Source organism: Pongo abelii, chromosome 5, assembly GCF_028885655.2.
Source record: "Pongo abelii isolate AG06213 chromosome 5, NHGRI_mPonAbe1-v2.0_pri, whole genome shotgun sequence".
Lineage (NCBI taxonomy): Eukaryota > Metazoa > Chordata > Mammalia > Primates > Hominidae > Pongo > Pongo abelii.
The window spans coordinates 63,877,437-63,895,617 of NC_071990.2; the positions used below are offsets into that span (position 1 = coordinate 63,877,437).

General features: G+C 42.8%; 1 long non-coding RNA gene and 1 pseudogene across 1 annotated transcript in view; one reads left to right on the forward strand and one right to left on the reverse strand.

The window, feature by feature from the left end:
- Positions 1-898: 898 nt before the first annotated feature.
- Positions 899-18,181, reverse strand: part of LOC134761530 (uncharacterized) — a 31,826-nt gene continuing 14,543 nt past the window's right edge. Inside the window, exons 2-3 of the long non-coding RNA XR_010140231.1 lie at positions 17,786-17,928; positions 899-1,086 (exon numbers count right to left, since the gene is read on the reverse strand). This is a non-coding gene — a long non-coding RNA (uncharacterized LOC134761530). The remainder of the gene's footprint in view (positions 1,087-17,785; positions 17,929-18,181) is intronic.
- Positions 14,909-17,688, forward strand: LOC100440323 (leucine-rich repeat-containing protein 59-like; annotated as a pseudogene).

Here is an 18,181-nt window from a genome sequence, read left to right on the forward strand (position 1 = left end):
ACCTAGGCAATATAGTGAAACCCATCTCTACAAAAAGTTTAAAAATTAGCTAGGCATGGTGCTGCGTGCCTGTAGTCCTAGTTATTTAGGAGGCTGAGGTGGGAAGATCACTTGAGTGCAGGAGTTCAAGGCTGCAGTGAGCTATGATGTGCCACTGCACTCCAGCCTGAGCAAAAGAGTTAGGCCCTATCTCCATAAAAAAGAAAAAGAAAAAAAAAATTCACCAGTAGAAAAATAAACAATCCAATTCCAGAATGGAAAAAAGACATAAGACATTCTACTGATGGCTATAAGCACATGAAAAGATGTTCAACATGATTACCAATCAGGGAATTACAGATTAAAGCACAATGAGATATCACTGCATACCTATCAGAATGGCTACAACAAAAAATCATGACACTAAATGCCAGCAAGAATATGGAGAAACTGTATCACTCACAGATGGCTATTGAGAATGTTAAATGGTACAGTCTCTGCAGAAGTAGTTTGACAGTTTCTTAAAAAGCTAAACATGCAACTACTGTACAATCCAGCAACTGTATCCCTAGGCACTTATCCCAAAGACATAAAGACCAATGTTCATGCAAAAACCTGCACATGAATGCTTATAGTAGCTTTAATTCATTATAGCTAAAATCTGGAAACAATCCAGCTACCTTTACTGGGTGAATGGATTAAACAAACTGGTACGTTCATGCCATGGAATACTACTCTGAAATAAAAAAAAGAATGGACATTCATACATGCCACAACTTAAATGAATCTCCAGATAATACTACTTAGTGGGGAAAAAAGCTAATCCCAAAAGGTTACATACTGATTCCATTCATATAACATTCTTGAAATGAAAAAACTATAGAAATGGAGAATAAATCAGTTGTTGAAGTTAGGGAGGAGGGGAAGGGAAAAGGGAAGTAGGTATCGACATAAAAGGCAACACAAGAGATCCTGGTGGTGATAGAAATATACTGGATCTTGGTGGGTGGCTGATGGCTGTAACCCAGCACTTTGGGAGGCTGGGGCAGGAGGATTGCTTCAGTCCAGAAATTCAAGACAAGCCTGGGCAACATAGTGAGACCCCACCTGTACAAAAATAAAAACAATAAAAAGAAATATACTGTATCTTGACTATATTAATGCCAATATCTCAGTTGTATTATATCTCAGTTATATTTTATATATATATATACTCAGTTATATTATATATATATATATACTCAGTTATATTATATATATATATATACTCAGTTATATTACAGTTTTGCAAGGCATTACCATTGGAGGAAACTGGGTAAAGGGTACACAAGATCTGTCTCTTATTATTCCTTACAACTGCAGGTGAATCTAAAATTACTCAATATTAAAAATGGAATTTAAAAACTTTTTTTTTAATGCAAGGGAAAGGACCACAATTCTCAGCAACTTGACATGATAAGAAAATACTTGAAAAGGTGGCAGTGCCTTCAGGTCATTGACTGTGATAGCACACATTTTTCCAAATTACGAAGAGTGGTTGTTTCACATCGTATTTCATAAAAGATCTTAACTTCCTAGCATCCAAGTTTTATGATCCTTAGAGATTTGCTTCTCCCTTTGGAATTCTGCAATTCTAATGTAAATTAAATTTAAGCTGATCCAACTGGGAGTTGCTAAACTCCATAAACGCAATTATAGTCTAAAGAGATGCTATAAAATTGATATTAGAACTAGGCAACCCTCAACTACTTCCCGCCCTCTACCAACTTCATATACACACACAAACGAAGTGTTTGCCATTTTTCCTTGTGCCTGAGTGTAACCCAGGTAACTGTAGGCTGCATAAAGTTATTTAGTTTTATTTATTTATTTATTTATTTATTTATTTTTGAGACAGAGTCTCACTCTGTTGCCCAGACTAGAGTGTGATGGCACAATCCCAGCTCACTGCAACCTCCACCTCCCAGGTTCAAGTAATTCTCATGTCTCAGCCTCCTGAGTAACTGGGACTACAGGCGTGGTGACAATATGCCTGGCTAATTTTTGTATTTCAGTAAATACAGGATTTTGCCATGTTAGCCAGGCTGGTCTTGAACTCTTAGCCTCAAGTAATCAACCCGCCTTTGCCTCCCAAAGCACTGGGATTACAGGTGTGAGCCACCACACTTGGCCCAGGTATTGGTTTTAAATTTTCCTTTATTAAGTGTATGTCAAGAACAAACTATTATCTTGACATTCTGAATGACTGTGGCATAAAACAGCTCATAAAATCAATGTGTCCTGTCTTTTCATCCTTGATATCTTGGACACAACTAATGTCCTTTTATATTCATATGGCGATTCAGGACAATCAAATAAATAATTAACTAATGACTGACACCCAGAAATTTACAGACATTTCCCTTTTTTCTTTTTTTTTTTTTCTGAGACAGAGTTTCCGTTCTTGTTGCCCAGGAGTACAATGGCGCAATCTCGGCTCACTGCAACCACCACCTCCCAGGTTCAGCAGTTCTCCTGCCTCAGCCTCCCAAGTAGCTGGGATTACAGCCATGTGCCACCACACCTGGCTAATTTTGTATTTTTAGTAGACCATGTTGGCCAGGCTGGTCTTGATCTCTTGACCTCAGGTGATCCACCCACATCATCCTCCCAAAGTGCTGGGATTACAGGCATGAGCCACCATGCCCGGCCTCCCTTTTTTTCATAGTTACTTTTTCCACCCAAGATAATAAACATCACCGTCATTGTTATACTTCAAACTTGTATTTTTCCTTACTCAGGTGCTGGAAAACTAAAAATATAAGCCGAGGCAGATTATAGGGGTAAAAATAGGCTATTCCTGATCTGCCCTCACAATATAAAGTGTCTCAGTACAGATTCTCAATATTTTAATGTGCTAATTTGAAATGTTTGGAAAACAAATATAGCATAAAAATAGTTCACAGTAGTTTGCCAGTCAAATCAGTTCTCTTCAGTTTATACTCTCTAAGCCTTTTCCCAGCAATTCAGAGGTTTTTTGGTGACTAAATTATTATAAATCTGTTTTCTCTTTGTGGGTAGCTTAGTTAAAATAAGATTATGAACAGGGACTCTGTCTTCTTGTGACCAGAGAACTATTATCATAATCAAATTACCAAAATGTTAAATATACTCTGGCTCCCTCAAAACTCTGCTCACATCTAAGAATCAATCTAAGATAATCAGTTTACATAAAATTGTAGCCAACACTAGAAACCCATTTTCTTCAAGTTATTGATTTAAAAAAAAAAAATCTATTAACAGGCACCTAATTATCTATATATCCCAGTATTCAAAAAAAACACAATAAATCTAGTATAATTATTTTAATTCAATATATAAATTATGCTGTTTTTATCACAAAAGTAAATTGTCATTAAAAAATAAAACAGCTATATTTGTGATTTTCCTCATGCTGAGAGCAACATTCCGGTTGCTGTAGGTGTTTATTTTCTTCTAACCAAACACTACTATTAATAACACCTCATAAAAATAAAATGTTTGCACAACAAAGCAGGTTCCCCAACCTACCTTCTTCCCTAATAAAATGCTGCTTGTGTTCCAGTTTGCATCCTCCTCCTTATTTAAGTAAAGCTACTTTTAGTTTTGTGGCTGGAATATAAGGTATTTATTTTCAGAACTGGACAAATGAATGAATACAGGCATAATTATTTATTATTTATTTATTTTTGAGATGGGGTCTCACTCTGTCACCCAGGCTGGAGTGCAATGGCATGATCTTGGCTCACTGCAACCTCCGCCTCCTGGGTTCAAGCAACTCTCCTGCCTCAGCCTCCCGAGTAGCTGGGACTATAGGCATGCACCACCATGCCCAGCTAATTTTGTATTTTTAGTAGAGATGGGGTTTCACCACATTGGCCAGGCTGGTCTCGAACTCCTGACCTCAAGTGATCCACCCGCCTTGGCCTCCCAACATGTTGGGATAACAGGCATGAGCCACCGCACCTGACCAGGCATAATTCTTTTAAATGAGCAGGACATTCCAGCACAGCCTTCACAACAACTTCTAGATAGACAATCCTGTGACCCAGAACTAGCTTGCAAATTAGCTGCTCCCATTTCTTCATTTACATCCAAAGAAATGTCCTCAAAGATTCATGGCTTATAGAGAAATCAAGATCCCTGATGTTTCAGCTCTCATAAGATGAAATTTTCTCTAAGAAACTATGATGGAGAAAATTGTTCATTAAGAAAATTATAGCAGCTGGGCATGGTGGTGCACACCTATAGTCCCAGCTACTCAGGAGGCTGAGGTATTCCTGAGCTACCCAGGAGTTTGAGGCCAGCCTGGGCAGCATAGCAAGACCCCATCTCTTAAAAAGAAAAAATTACAGCAAATTCTTGACCTTGAAACCAACTCTTTGCTAGACATTACATGAGGCTCCAGCAGTTAAGCAGTCAGAGAAAAGCATGGTCCCATTAGCACAAAGTCTGCAGTCTAACTGAAGACAATTAACAAGTAGGTATTACAAGTGGGAAAAGTGTGACAAAATTAGTAACAATAAGGTATTTGGATGTAAGTCTCACTTTTTTAAATATTGGGACTATATGAACCCAGATGCCATATTTTTACTTCTTTCATTGAGAAAATCCTTTCCTCTCACTATTTTGGCTATTTTTTAATAAGAGATTTTATTGTATCTCCTCAGACCAAATATAAACAATATCTATGAAAGAACTATGTTATATTATATATGAATTGGACCAGCCAAAAGTATATAGACTCAAAAAAATCAAGAAATCTGGGCCAGGAATGGTGGCTCACGCCTGTAATCCCAGCACTTTGGGAGGCTGAGGAAGGCGAATCACGTGAGGTCAGGAGGTCGAGACAAGCCTGGCCAACATTGTGAAACCCCATCTCTACTAAAAACACAAAAATTAGCCGAGTATGGTGGCGGGCGCCTGTAATCCCAGCTACTCAGGCGGCTGAGGCAGGAGAATCGCTTGAACCCAGTAGGTAGAGGTAGTGGTTGCAGTGAGCTGAGATTGTGCCACTGAACTCCATCGACAGAGCAAGACTCCATCTCAAAAAAAAAAAAAAAATCTGAAGACAGGGATTACAGGAGCTGACTCAGCTGCTCAACAAGGCCACTAGAGACCCAAGCTCCTCCTATCATTCTGCTCCAACACACTTGGCATGTTGTCCTTTGCCTTCATGCCTATTGCCTCATGATCGCAATATAGTTGCTGTTCAGGTCATCACATCCTCATTCATGGACAGAAGGAAAGGAGGAATAAAGGGAACTGTTCATCCATACCTGACAGCTTTCAACAGCAAAGCCAAAATTTCCCAGAAATGCCTACAACAGACTTCTCCCTCCATCTTATTGATCAGAATGATGTCAGATGGTGAGCTTCTTTGCCTTATGGCTTCTGGTCAGGTCAAACAAGAGACGTGAAAAGAGATTAGAGGATGTGTGTTGAGTGAAATCAGGGAATTTCTTCCTTGTTCCTTCCCATTGTCCCATTTCAGCAGAATTCTGGGACTGGTCATGTCCTCCATCACTACAGCTTCTTCTTCTAGACACCTTTCTCCAAAGCTCCAGCCTCTCTGGGCTCTGGTAACATTCCATCTCTTGCTTTGTCAGGCCTTGGGGTGGGAACAGCTGGTCTCTGGGTGCTTCATTGATATCTTTAACCCTGCCACATCTCCATAAGTGGATTCATCATTAAAATCTTTTATTTTATTTTATTTATTTTAGACAGAATCTTGCTCTGTCTCTCAAGCTGAAGTGAAGTGGTACAATCTTGGCTCACTGCAACCTCCGTCTCGTAGGTTCAAGCAATTCTTCTGCCTCAGACTCCTGAGTGGCTGGGATTACAGGCACGCACCACCACACCTGGTCAATTGTTGTATTTTTAGTAGAGATGGGATTTCACCATGTGGCTAGGCTGGTCTCAAACTCCTGGCCTCAAGTGATTCGCCTGCCATGGCCTCCGAAAGTGTTGGGATTACAGGCATGAACCACTGCATCCAGCCTAAAATCGTTTAAATTTATCATCGGAGTGAAATTGTGTTCCCTGCCAAGAGTCCAACAAATACATAAAGAATTTTAACTGCAAAGGAGTTAGAAAATCAGACAACAGGGGAGCCATGTCAATGTGAACGAATTATGATCCACTGCCTGAGGTCAGACACATTGCCATCCTGAACAAATGTATGATTAAGTTAAAGATATGGATATTTGGTGGGTGCCTTACCATTGTCTACCACATATGATTTATAATTAAGAGCCGTTTAAAAAGCAACCTGAATGATCATGTATTATTCATTTTGTTATTGCCTTCAACTAACTCAGTGCCTGGCAAAATATGTCTACTAGTCAGTAAATAATACCTTACTCTTCTAAAACTGTGTAGTCTACAAAATGCTTTGATGTACATTATCCCATTTGATCTTCACAAATAACCCTGTGAGCCCTGTGAGTAAGGCAACCCCAGCATTTTCATCCCCATTTTACAGATTCATAACCCCAGCATTTTCATCCCCATTTTACAGATTCATTTTCATCCCCATTTTACAGATTTCATCCCCATTTTACAGATTCATTTTACAGATTCATTTTACAGAAGTTGAGAGACAATAACCACCTTGCCTTGAGTCACCAAATTATTAAGTAGTAGAACTAGAAAGTAAAGCCAGGTTTTCTGACTCCAAATTCAGTCCATTCAAAGCCAAGCCTTGGCCAATGTACCTGACTGGGTTCAGTACACAAAGCCAAAACCTGAGTGTTGGGTGGGGCCAGGCAGAAGAGAAAGAGCATTGTATTTCACAGTACCTCTGATCCCCAGATGTTGACATCTATCAGCAGAGAGAATGGAGGACTTCTACGCATTTACCATTGAAGAAACAAATTCTGCTTCCAACTGCAGCAGTTCAGAGCATGAGTTTTGAAGTTGTATAAACATGAAGTGGAATTCTAGCTTTACCACTTACTAGTTGTATGACCTTGGCAAATTACTTAATCCCCATGAGCTTTATTTTTCCATTCTGTAAAATATAGATATGAAGTATCTCTCTTATGAAATTGCCAAAAGTTTTAAATTAGATCATTTATGTTAAGTGATTAGTTTTAACTAATTAAATGTAACATCTTACATTCCTGATTATTATGACTGTAAATTATCTTGGATTCTGCAACAAACTTTCAGAAGTTTTGAATTTCATTAAGAAACAGCATTGGCCGGGCGCAGTGGCTCACGCCTATAATCCCAACACTTTGGGAGGCTGAGGCAGGTGAATCACTTGAGGTCAGGATTTCAAGACCAGCCAGCCCGACATGGTATAAACCCGACTCTACTGAAAAAAAAAAAAAAAATGCAAAAATTAGCTGGGCATGGTGGTGGGCACCTATGGTCCCAGCTACTCGGGAGGCTGAGGCAGGAGAATCGCTTGAACCCAGGAGGGGGAGGTTGCAGTGAGCGAAGATCATGCCACTGCACTCCAGCCTGGGTGACAGAGCAAAACTCCATCAAAAAAAAAAAAAGAAAGAAAGAAAGAAAAGAAACAGCATTAATGCAGCACACAGAATGCCAGTAAGTTTATCAAACAACTCCCAGATAGAAATAAACTTCAAAAGTTACCTGCAATTTCCAATTTCCATGCCTTCTGTTCATTCACAAGATTCTGGTAACTAACATTTATATAGGGCTGCTATGTGTCAGGTGTCAGAAACAAATTTTTCTAGGCTGGGCATGGTGGCTCATGCCTGTAATCCCAGCACTTGGGGAGGCAGAGGCGGGTGGATCACCAGATCAGGAGATTGAGACCATCCTGGCTAACATAGTGAAACCCCAACTCTACTAAAAATGTCAAAAAATTAGCCAGGGGTGGTGGTGGGCGCCTGTAGTCCCAGCTATTCGGGAGGCTGGGGCAGGAGAATGGCGTGAACCCGGGAGACGGAGCTTGCAGTGAGCTGAGATCGCACCACTGCACTGGAGCCTGGGCAACAGAGCAAAACTCCATCTCAAAAAAAAAAAAAGAAAAAGAAATAAATTTTTCTCCACAGAGTTTTCTAGAAAAATTTTACTGGAACTTAGGTTAAAGAACAGCCTTAAACCCAAAAGATTACTGAATAGATAGTAAAAGATTTACCTCCCCAGAGGTATGTGTTTACACTTCTAGGAAAAGATGAGACCCAAAGCCATAATGACATTCCAGGAGTTGTAAACCTAAAGACATTTGTCTTATCTTCCCTTGGAGACGGGTACTTAACATTTTAAAAGATAAAAATCTATGCTCTTTACCCTTCTATTCCCAAAGAGAACTTCTTTATTGTAAGGAGCAAAAGTATCTCTCCCTTTCTCAAATAATGAAGGGACATCTCTTTCCTTTATAAGCTCCAAGATTCATACTTCTAGGGCTTCTCTCCTATGGTAAAACCCAAACACCCCCATGTATAAGCCTGTCCATCTGGCTCTTTTATCATCACAGAAGGGGGAAAGTTGGGGGGGTGGTAAATAACAAATAAAATTATTGCTCTAAATAATAATAATCAGCCTCTGTCCCAGAAACTTCTTGTCTACTTTCAGGATAATACAAATAGAGTAATCAAATACTTAGCAACAGACAATATCTTAAGGGTTTTAGATGAATTAACTCATTTATTTCTTATAGCTATACTATGTTAATTACTTCTATTTTTCTTCTTTTAAGACAGGGACACTGAAGCACAGAGATACCAAGTTGCCTAAAGTCTCCCAACTAATAAATAGCAGAGGCAGGATTTGAACCCAGGAAGTCTCACTCCAAAATCTGTGCTCTAAATATGATTGCATGCTGCCTGTAACCAGTAATCTTTCTCATTGAATATCTGATTCACAGTGAACTAGTATTCAGTGTGTCTCATAACTAGAAGTCTCTTATTCAATCACATCCAACTACTACTTTTGCCAATTGAAATAATTTTATAAGGAACTTCTGCCTAGTTGTAGATATACACAGACATTTAAGGCTTAATATAAAACACTCTCTATTCAGAGTAATTCTACCAGTTCTGCTTAGAATAAGTACATATAGACCATGAGTATTCATGTGTTGATGGCCATAGATGAACAGATAATTTGAGAATCCCCTTTTCTGCTACTTTAAGATAAAATTGTCTCTGATATTTAAACAGCTTTAAGTATTTTGAGTAAAAAAGTTGTATACTTTCCCATCCAGCTCTCCCTGTGGAGGAATCTCTGTGTATCCAGTCATGGGACTAGCAGGTACCAAATGGAACAACTGAGGAGAGTTCAATAAAACTTTTTTTTACAAAGGAGTAGGCAGTGTTAAGAGAAATAAAGGCTGGAGCAGTTCCCTGGGACCAAGAACAACTGGGAACCATTACCACACCTTAGTCTGAAAGGTCAGAGAGAGTTACTAGAATCCACCAAGAAAAGCTGTAGTTGTCACGTTGTCACAGAAGGCTGCCCCCTCAGAAGTTGTGACCTGGCTGGGCACAGTGGCTCACATCTGTAATCCCAGCATTTTGGGAGGCCAAGGTGGGCAAATCACCTGAGGTCAGGAGTCCGAGCCCAGCCTGGCCAACATGGTGAAACTCCATCCCTACTAAAAATACAAAAAATTAGCCAGACATGGTGGTGGGCGCCTATAAGCCCAGCTACTCTGGAGGCTGAGGCAGGAGAATTGCTTGAACCCAGGAGGTGGAGGTTGCAGTGAGCTGAGATCGCGCTACTGCACTCTAGCCTAAGCAACAGAACAAGACTCCATCTCAAAAAAAAAAAAAAAAAAAAAAAGTTGTGACCTTTGGGCCAGGTGCCGTGGCCCACGTCTGTAATCTCAGCACTTTGTGAGGCCAAAGCCATCAGATCACCTGAGGTCAGGAGTTCGAGAACAGCCTGGCCAACATGGTGAAACCCTGTCTCTACTAAAAATTCAAAAAAAAAAAAAAAAAAGAGAAAGAAAGAAAGAAGTTGTGACCTTTAGCAGAGAGACAAAACTAATGAGTGGCAACCCAACAAAAAGGAAGCTGGAGCAGTAAATACCCAAAACCCATTCCCCTCTCATGATCAGATCTCCACAGGTGCCTCCCATTGGCCAAGCCCAACCTGAAACCAGAGGGGAAGGGAGCCTTTGGGAAAGTTCATAGAAGTCAGCCTCTCAGGAAAACAAAGCACAGTAAAGAAAGAGGAAAAGTACATCATGAGAAAGAAACAGAAAATATCAAGCACCCTCTGGGTTAAAAGAGTTCCATAGGAGCTTTTCCCTGTTCTCTCTTCTTTGCCAAAGAAACTTTTCTCCTTAAAAAAGCAGTTTTCGCATTCATTAGCTATATGTATTCAGGAGCAAGATGTACACAATTAAGGGTTTCTCTGCTATCAGCAGCAATAACAAAATTATCATGTGCCTCGAGCCATTTTATCAAGGACAGAAAGCCCTGACCCACCACGGAGATGCCATCTGAGTCAGAGGACATTGGCTGTGCAGGTGCAGATACAAAAAGATAAGTGTGGCATCAAAGGAACACAGCCTGAGGCCAGCCAAGATTGGACAACAAAATGAGATTTATAGAGAAACTTAACTCTTTTCAGATCAACCTTGTTCAGCCAAAGAGAAGATTCCATTAAGGCTTAAGGACAGAGAAAATTGAACTTTACTGAGCACCAATTCTGTCAAGTTTTGCATGTGTTAATCCATTTTAAGACAAACTATAAAACTTCTATATAAAAGCTAGTTGTTATTTTTGTATCCTTGGCACATGTGATAAAAGATGTTTGATGAATACTAATGGTGCTAAGTAAAGTTACAGAAAGAACTGAATGGTCGCATCTCTCAGCTTCCACCTTCGCCCCTCACCCACCCACCCACAAGGTCTGTTATCCATACAACAGATGAAATAATTCTTTTAAAATATGTCAGATCATGTGACTTCTCTGCTTAAAAATATCTAATAATTCCTTATTTTATTTTCAATAAAATCCAAATCCTACCAGCTCAACAAAGCCTTATCAGAATTTTCCAAACCATGAATCATGGCTCATTTATGGGTCATGAAATTAATTTAATGGGTCACACTCAGTATCTTAAAAATAAAATAGAATTGAATATTTAATATTGAATTGAATAAAAAATATTAGAATGCATAGCAAATAAAAATAGTAAATGTTTCTCGAAAGTTTTCTTTCAGTTTTAAGAATATGTATGTGATTATAGTATAAAAAAGTATTTGAGTCATCATCCAAATTTAAAAAAAAAAAAAAGGAAAACCACTATTCCCACTTCCTAGCTTCATCACTAATCTCTGTCCTCTGGCTCACTCTGCTCCAGCCATACTGTTCTTTTTTGTGTTTTTTTAAATCCTTGACTGGAGCATTTTCCTCCAAAACCCACAAAGTTCACACCTTACTTTCTTTAAGTTCAAATGTCATATTCCCTGGAAGAACGTTGCTGACCACCTCATGTAAAGTAGCCCTACCACCATCTTCAGTCTCTTTTTTCCTTATATCACTTTATTTTTCTTCAGAGCTTTTATTAGCAAATGAAATACTATGTACTTCTGTCTCTCTACTAAACTGTAAACTTTATGAGAGCAGCCCGGCTAATTTTTGTATTTTTATAGGGACGGGTTTTCACCATGTTGGCCAGCCTGGTTTCAATCTCCCGACCTCAGGTGATCCACCCACCTCACCTCTTAAAGTGCTGGGATTATAGGCATGAGCCACTGCGCCTGGCCAAAATGTTTCTTTTCTAAAACAATCATATAGCATTGGTTATTAACAACACATTACCTCAAAACCAACTGTTTTCAAAATAAATGAATGGGTTCACTTCATTTGCAAGTACTGTGGCTGTGGTGACCAGGAAGCCTCCACCCCCAGCTTTGCTACATGTTTACCCTCCTACATTGCCTTCATAGAACCCTGCCTGTCCTTGAAAACAACAAGGCAATTGCCACCATTCCCCAGACAGCAAGGCTCAGAATTAACACAAAGGTAGAGAGTGAATCGTCCCAGATTAAGAACACACTCATTGGGTTTGGACACGCAAGAATTCCACAGAGTTTTGAAGAATAAAAAGATATTCTTAGAGACCGGGCAGAGTGGCTCACGCCTGTAATCCCAACACTTTGGGAGGCTGAGGCAGGTGGATTGCTTTAGCTCAGGAGTTTGAGACCAGCCTGAGCTAAATGGTGAAACCCCATTTCTACCAAAAATACAAAAAAATAGCTGGGCATGGTGGTATGCACCTGTAATCCCAGCTACTCAGGAGGCTGAGGCAGGAGAATCGCTTGAACTCAGGAGGTGCAGGTTGCAGTGGGCCAAGATCGCACCACTGCACTCCAGCCTGGGCAACAGAGCAAGGCTCCATCAAAAAAGAAGAAAGAAAGAAAAGGGAAGGGAGGGGAAGGGAAGGGGAGGGGAGGGGAAGGGAGGGAAGGGAGAAGGAAAAGAAAGAAAGCAGGAGAAAGAAAGAAAGAGAGAAGGAAGGGAGGGAGGGAGGGAGACAGAAAGAGAGGAAAGGGAAAGGAAAAGGAAGGAAAGGAAAGGAACTGCACCAAAATACCATTTTTTTCCCGCCAAATTGTCGGAGATCTAAACATTTGCTACCTCATTATTCATGACTGAGCCTGATACGTGTCTCCCTGCAGACTGGAGCTTCTTGCTCTCTATTGCTTTGCACTCCCCACAGTACACAATGCATAATAGGATCCTAATAAATATTTCTTTCTTTCTGGTTTTATTGTTTTTTGTTTTGTTTTTGTTTTTTTGAGACAGAGTCTCACTCTCTTGCCCAGGATGGGCCACCGTGCCGGCCTTAATAAATGTTTCTTGAATTGAGTCTAGTGAAGAAAAGGAACTCAAAGCCCTGTTAATTGTAGAAGCCATAGCAGGATTCTATAATGATTGCTGGAGTCAAAATGTATTTGTTGAAATTCCAGAAATCCTAAAAGCATTTTTCCTCTCATAAGAATTAGTACAGGCTGGGCACGGTGGTTCACGCCTATAATCCCAGTACTTTGGGAGGCTGAGGTGGGCGGATTTCAGGTCAGGAGTTCGAGACCAGCCTAGCCAACACAGTGAAACCCCGTCTCTACTAAAAATGAGCCAGGTGTGGTGGCGGGCACCTGTAATCCCAGCTACTCGGGAGGCTGAGGCAGGAAAATCCCTTGAACTCCAGAGGCAGAGGTTGCAGTGAGTCGAGATCACGCCACTGCACTCCATCCTGGGTGACAGAGTGAGACTCTCTCAAAAAAAAAAAAAAAGTACAATAACCCACTCATCTCCCCCAAATTTAGTCTCTCTCCCTACTCTAATCTCTGTCCACACTGCCATGAAAATTACTTTTTGAAATCTCACAGTTCATTAGGTCTACATTGTACCAAAGACTATTTGGCATTGCTTACACGGTATGAGTATATATGTATATAATTCAAAAGAAACTATTTTTGGCCAGGCGCGGTGGCTCACGCCTGTAATCCCCACACTTTGGGAGGCCAAGGTGGGTGGATCACTTGAGGTCAAGAGTTTGAGACCAGCCTGACCTACACGGTGAAACTGTCTCTACAAAAAACACAAAAATTAGCCAGGCGTGGTGGCACGAGCCCATAATCCCAGCTACTGGGAGGTGGAGGTTGCAGTGATCCCAGATCGTGCCACTGCACTCCGGCCTGGGCAACAGAGCGTGATTGTCTCAAAAAAAAAAAAAAAACAACTTTTTTTTTAAATTTCATGCCTGTAGAATAAAGTCTGAAGTATAGGACAGGAGGTCATTTTACATTCTTGTTCCAAACAGTCTTTCCAGGCACATCTCCTGCCACTGCCTTCCAACCACTCTTGTCCTCCACCTTTTCTCAATTCTAATTCCCCCAATCTATTTTCTTTCCCAGACTAAATATGCATGTTCACTTCTCTAATTCTTTGGAATTCCCTCTGGTAGAAAAGCTCTCCCTTTAAGTCTCACCCCAACTGCACCATTTGTCAAAGCTCTACTCTTCTTTAAGGTCCAATTCAGATATCGAACCTTCTCTCTATATACACATATTCCAATGTGGTCAGAATTTATTATCCATTCTTTTATGTTTCTATAGCCCTTCATTTATACATCTCTTCTAGCTTTGAAATCTCTGCCTTTTTGTTCATTGTGCTTATTTTTCATTTATTCAACATTCATTCAAAAAATATTTATTGTCTACTATATTCCAGGTACTGGTATCTGTTTTAAAAAGACAATAGGTTCCTCCACCACTAAAACAGTCTTCTAAGTCCTCATGGAGTTCAGATTCTACTTGTAAGTTCTGAGTTTTTTGGATGTCAGTATTGATAGGGACAGCAGATAGCCAAGGGTCCCTGGGGAAACCCTGGCTGCCTTCAAGCCTAAAACCAGACTGCTGGTCCCAGATGAAGCCTGCCGTTTCCTGACTGATTCTCCCTGCATAATGCCCACCTACACCCTGGGAGGACGGGGTGGAGCCTCGTGAAGTTCAGGCCGTTTGTAGGTGGAGGAGCCTGGTCTCCTCAGTTCCTGTGTGGTGACTGGGTATTCAATCTGTGAGGCAGGAAACCTGCTATCAGGACTCTTTCTCACTTTGCTGAGAATTCCCTTTCCTTTTTTTCTCTTCACCAAATAATCCCTGTAATGTGTCTGTCTGCCTAAATTTTCCTGATTGTGTGTCAAGAACCCGGTTTTTCTACAATAGTATCACCTTCCCCAGTACCAAACAATTTCCTTCCTGTATAGAGCAGGCACTCTACAGCTATGACTGCCTGTTTCTCCTTTCCCTAGATATGTTTCTCTGCAATTAACAAGGTGTAGGCATCGGCGGTGACGGAGGGCTCAGGTGTGGTGGGTTGGGTGGGGGCCTGCTGAACTGACCAGTGGCATTTCAGCTCCTTTACCCCCGCCCATCGAAACCTTGGAGCCAGGTTCCCTCGGCCGACCATCACCATGACCAAGGCAGACAGCGAGGGCAGAAACCTCCACCACCACCTGGACAGCAACAAACAGGACCTGAGCCTCAGCGACCTGAATGAAGACCCAGTCAAGGAGCTGGCTGCCCTTCCAAAGACCACCACACTGGATCTGTCTTGTAATAAATGACTATTCTGCTGGGCGCAGTGGCTCACGCCTGTAATCCCAGCACTTTGAGAGGCCAAGGCGGACGCATCACCTGAGGTCAGAAGTTCAAGATCAGCCTGACCAACATGGAGAAACCCCGTCTCTACTAAAATACTAAAAAAATTAGCCAGGCGTGGTGGCGCATGCCTGTAATTCCAGCTACTCAGGAGGCTGAGGCAGGAGAATCGCTCAAACCTGGGAGGCGGAGGTTGCAGTGAGCCGAGGTTGCGCATTGCACTCCAGCCTGGGCAACAAGAGTGAAACTCAATCTCAAAAAAATAATGACTGTTCTCCCGTTGGATTTCTGTGGCCTCACACACCTGGCGAAGCTAGACCTTAGAAAGAACAAGCCACAGCACGCACCAGCAGACTTGGGCCATTTGGTCAACCTCCAGCACCTGGCTCTCCTCAACAACAGGCTAGTCACATTGTCTGTCAGCTTTGCACAGCTGAAGAACCTGAAGTGGCTGGACCTGAAGGAGAACCTCTGGATCCCAGCCTGGCCAAGGTGGCAGGTGACTGCTTGGGTGAGAAGCCATGGAAACAGCATGCAAACAAGGCATCACAGCACATGAAGGCTGTGCAGGCAGACCACCAGTAGGAGAGGCAGCGAGGTTGGAAGTAGAACGAGAGGCAGAGAAGTATGAGGCAAAGCAGCGAGCTAAGGAAGCTCAGGAGAGGAAATGCGGAAGCAGTAGAAGGCAGAAGAGAAGGAGTGCTGGAGAAAGCAGTATGATGCCCTCAAAGCAGCCAAGCGGGAGCAGATGAACCCTCCCACGGAAACAAATTAGGCCCCCAAATCTAAGTCCGAATCCTGCCCCCGCAAGCCGTGCCCCCGGAAGCACACTCATTTCTGGGCTATGCTAAAACTACTGCTGCTGCTGCTGCTGTTTTGTGCGGCGGGAGGGCTGGTTGCTTGTTGGGTGACACAGCTACAGCAGCTGCCCCTCTGTGTCCGGAATAATGGGTTCTTGGTCTTGCTGACTTCAAGAATGAAGCCATGGACCCTCACAGTGAGTGTTAAAGTTCTTAAAGATGGTGTGTCCGGAGTTTGTGCCTTCAGATGTTCAGATGCATCCAGAGTTTCTTCCTTCTGGTGGGTTTGTGGTCTCACTGACTTAAGAAATGAAGCGCAGACCTTCGCTGTGAGTGTTACAGCTCTTAAAGACAGCGCATCTGGAGTTGTTCATTCCTCCGGTCTGCAGTTGTTCGTCCCTCCCAATGCGTTTGTTCGTAGTCTCACTGGCTTCAGGAGTGAAGCTGCAGACCTTCACGGTGAGTGTTACAGCTCATAAAGGCAGCATAGACCCAAAGAGTGAGCAGCAGCAAGATTTATTGCAAAAAGCAAAAGAACAAACCTTCCACAGCACAGAAGGGGACCTGAGCTGGTTGCTGCTGCTGGCTTGGGCAGCCTGCTTTTATTCCCTTATCTGGCCCCACCCACATCCTGATGATTCGTCCATTTTACAGAGAGCTGATTGGTCCATTTTACAGAGAGTTGATTGGTCCGTTTTGACAGGGTGCTGATTGGTCCATTTACAATCCCTGAGCTAGACACAGAGTGCTGATTGGGGCATTTACAATCCTCTAGCTAGACATAAAAGTTCTCCAAGTCCCCACTAGATTAGCTAGACACAGAGCACTGACTGGTACCTTTACAAACCTTGAGCTAGACACAGAGTGCTGATTGGTGTGTTTACAAACCTTGAGCTAGACACAGAGTGCTGATTGGTACATTTACAATCCTTTAGCTAGACATAAAAGTTCTCCAAGTCCCCACCAGATTAGCTAGACACAGAGTGCTGATTGGTGCATCCACGAACCCCAAGCTAGACACAGAGTGCAGATTGGTACATGTACAATCCTCCAGCTAGACATAAAAGTTGTCCAAGTCCCCACCCAACTCAGGAGCCCAGCTGGCTTCACCTAGTGGATCCCGTGCCAGGGCCGCGGGCAGAGCTGCCCACCAGTCATGCACCCACACTCCTCAACCCTTGGTGATGGGACCGGGCCCTGCGGAGCAGGGGGCAGTGCCCATCAGGGAGGCTCAGGCTGCGTGGGAGCCCACTGCGTGGGGGCTCAGGCATGGTGGGCTGCAGGTCCCGAGCCCTGCCCCGCGGGGAGGCGACTGAGGCCCGGCAAGAATTCGAGTGCAGCGTGGGCAGGCCAGCAGTGCTGGGGGACCTGGTGCCCCCTCTGCAGTTGCTGGCCCGGATGCTAAGCCCCTCATTGCCCAGGGCCAGTGGCACTGGCAGGCTGCTCCGAGTGCGGGGCCTCCGAGCCCGTGCCCACCCAGAACTGGTGCTGGCCCACGAGCACACAGCCACGGTTTCCACCCGCACCTCTCCCTCCACACCTCCCTGCAAGTAGAGGAAGCTGGCTCCAGCCTCAGCCAGCCCAGAGAGGGGCTCCCACAGTGCAGCGGCAGGCTGAAGTGCTCCTCAAGCACAGCCAGAGCAGACGCCAAGGCCGAGGAGGCACCGAGAGCAAGTGAGGGCTGCTAGCACATTGTCACCTCTCACCTTTGCACCAGCATGAACACCATCTACGACAATGTGGTCCAGGGTCTGCACCGCCATGAGATCCTCCAGACCAACTCTCAGCAGTGAGCTTGTCCCCAGCACCTGCTGCCTCCCAGCCTTGGAGCTTGGATTCCTATGGAATTGGGCTCTGCTGGACACAAACTGTTTTTAGCATCAGACCTACCTGCCATCATCAAATGGCTGCTGATTGGTACTTGAGACCTCCTCTTTGTAGGACTTCTTCGTTCCTTAGTCAGTGTTTCCGGGTGGAATGAGGAGAAATGGGAGGTGGTAGGGGACAGTTACCTGCATGCCTAAAGGAATAGGCTTGGGGGTGGGGAGAAAGAAAACACAGCCATTTCTAGTTGTTACACAAAGCTATGTAAAGGCTCGTTTCTACTAAATGGTCAGCTGTCACCACAAAAAAAAAAAGTGTCATGATACCTTTATGAAACATGCCATAGGGTATGGGAATTATCTAACTATTTTGAAGGAATCTAAGTAATTAAACAAAAAATGCCACTGTCCTAACTAATAGCAGTTAACCAACTCATAATAGTAGTCACCCAGAGAATTTTTT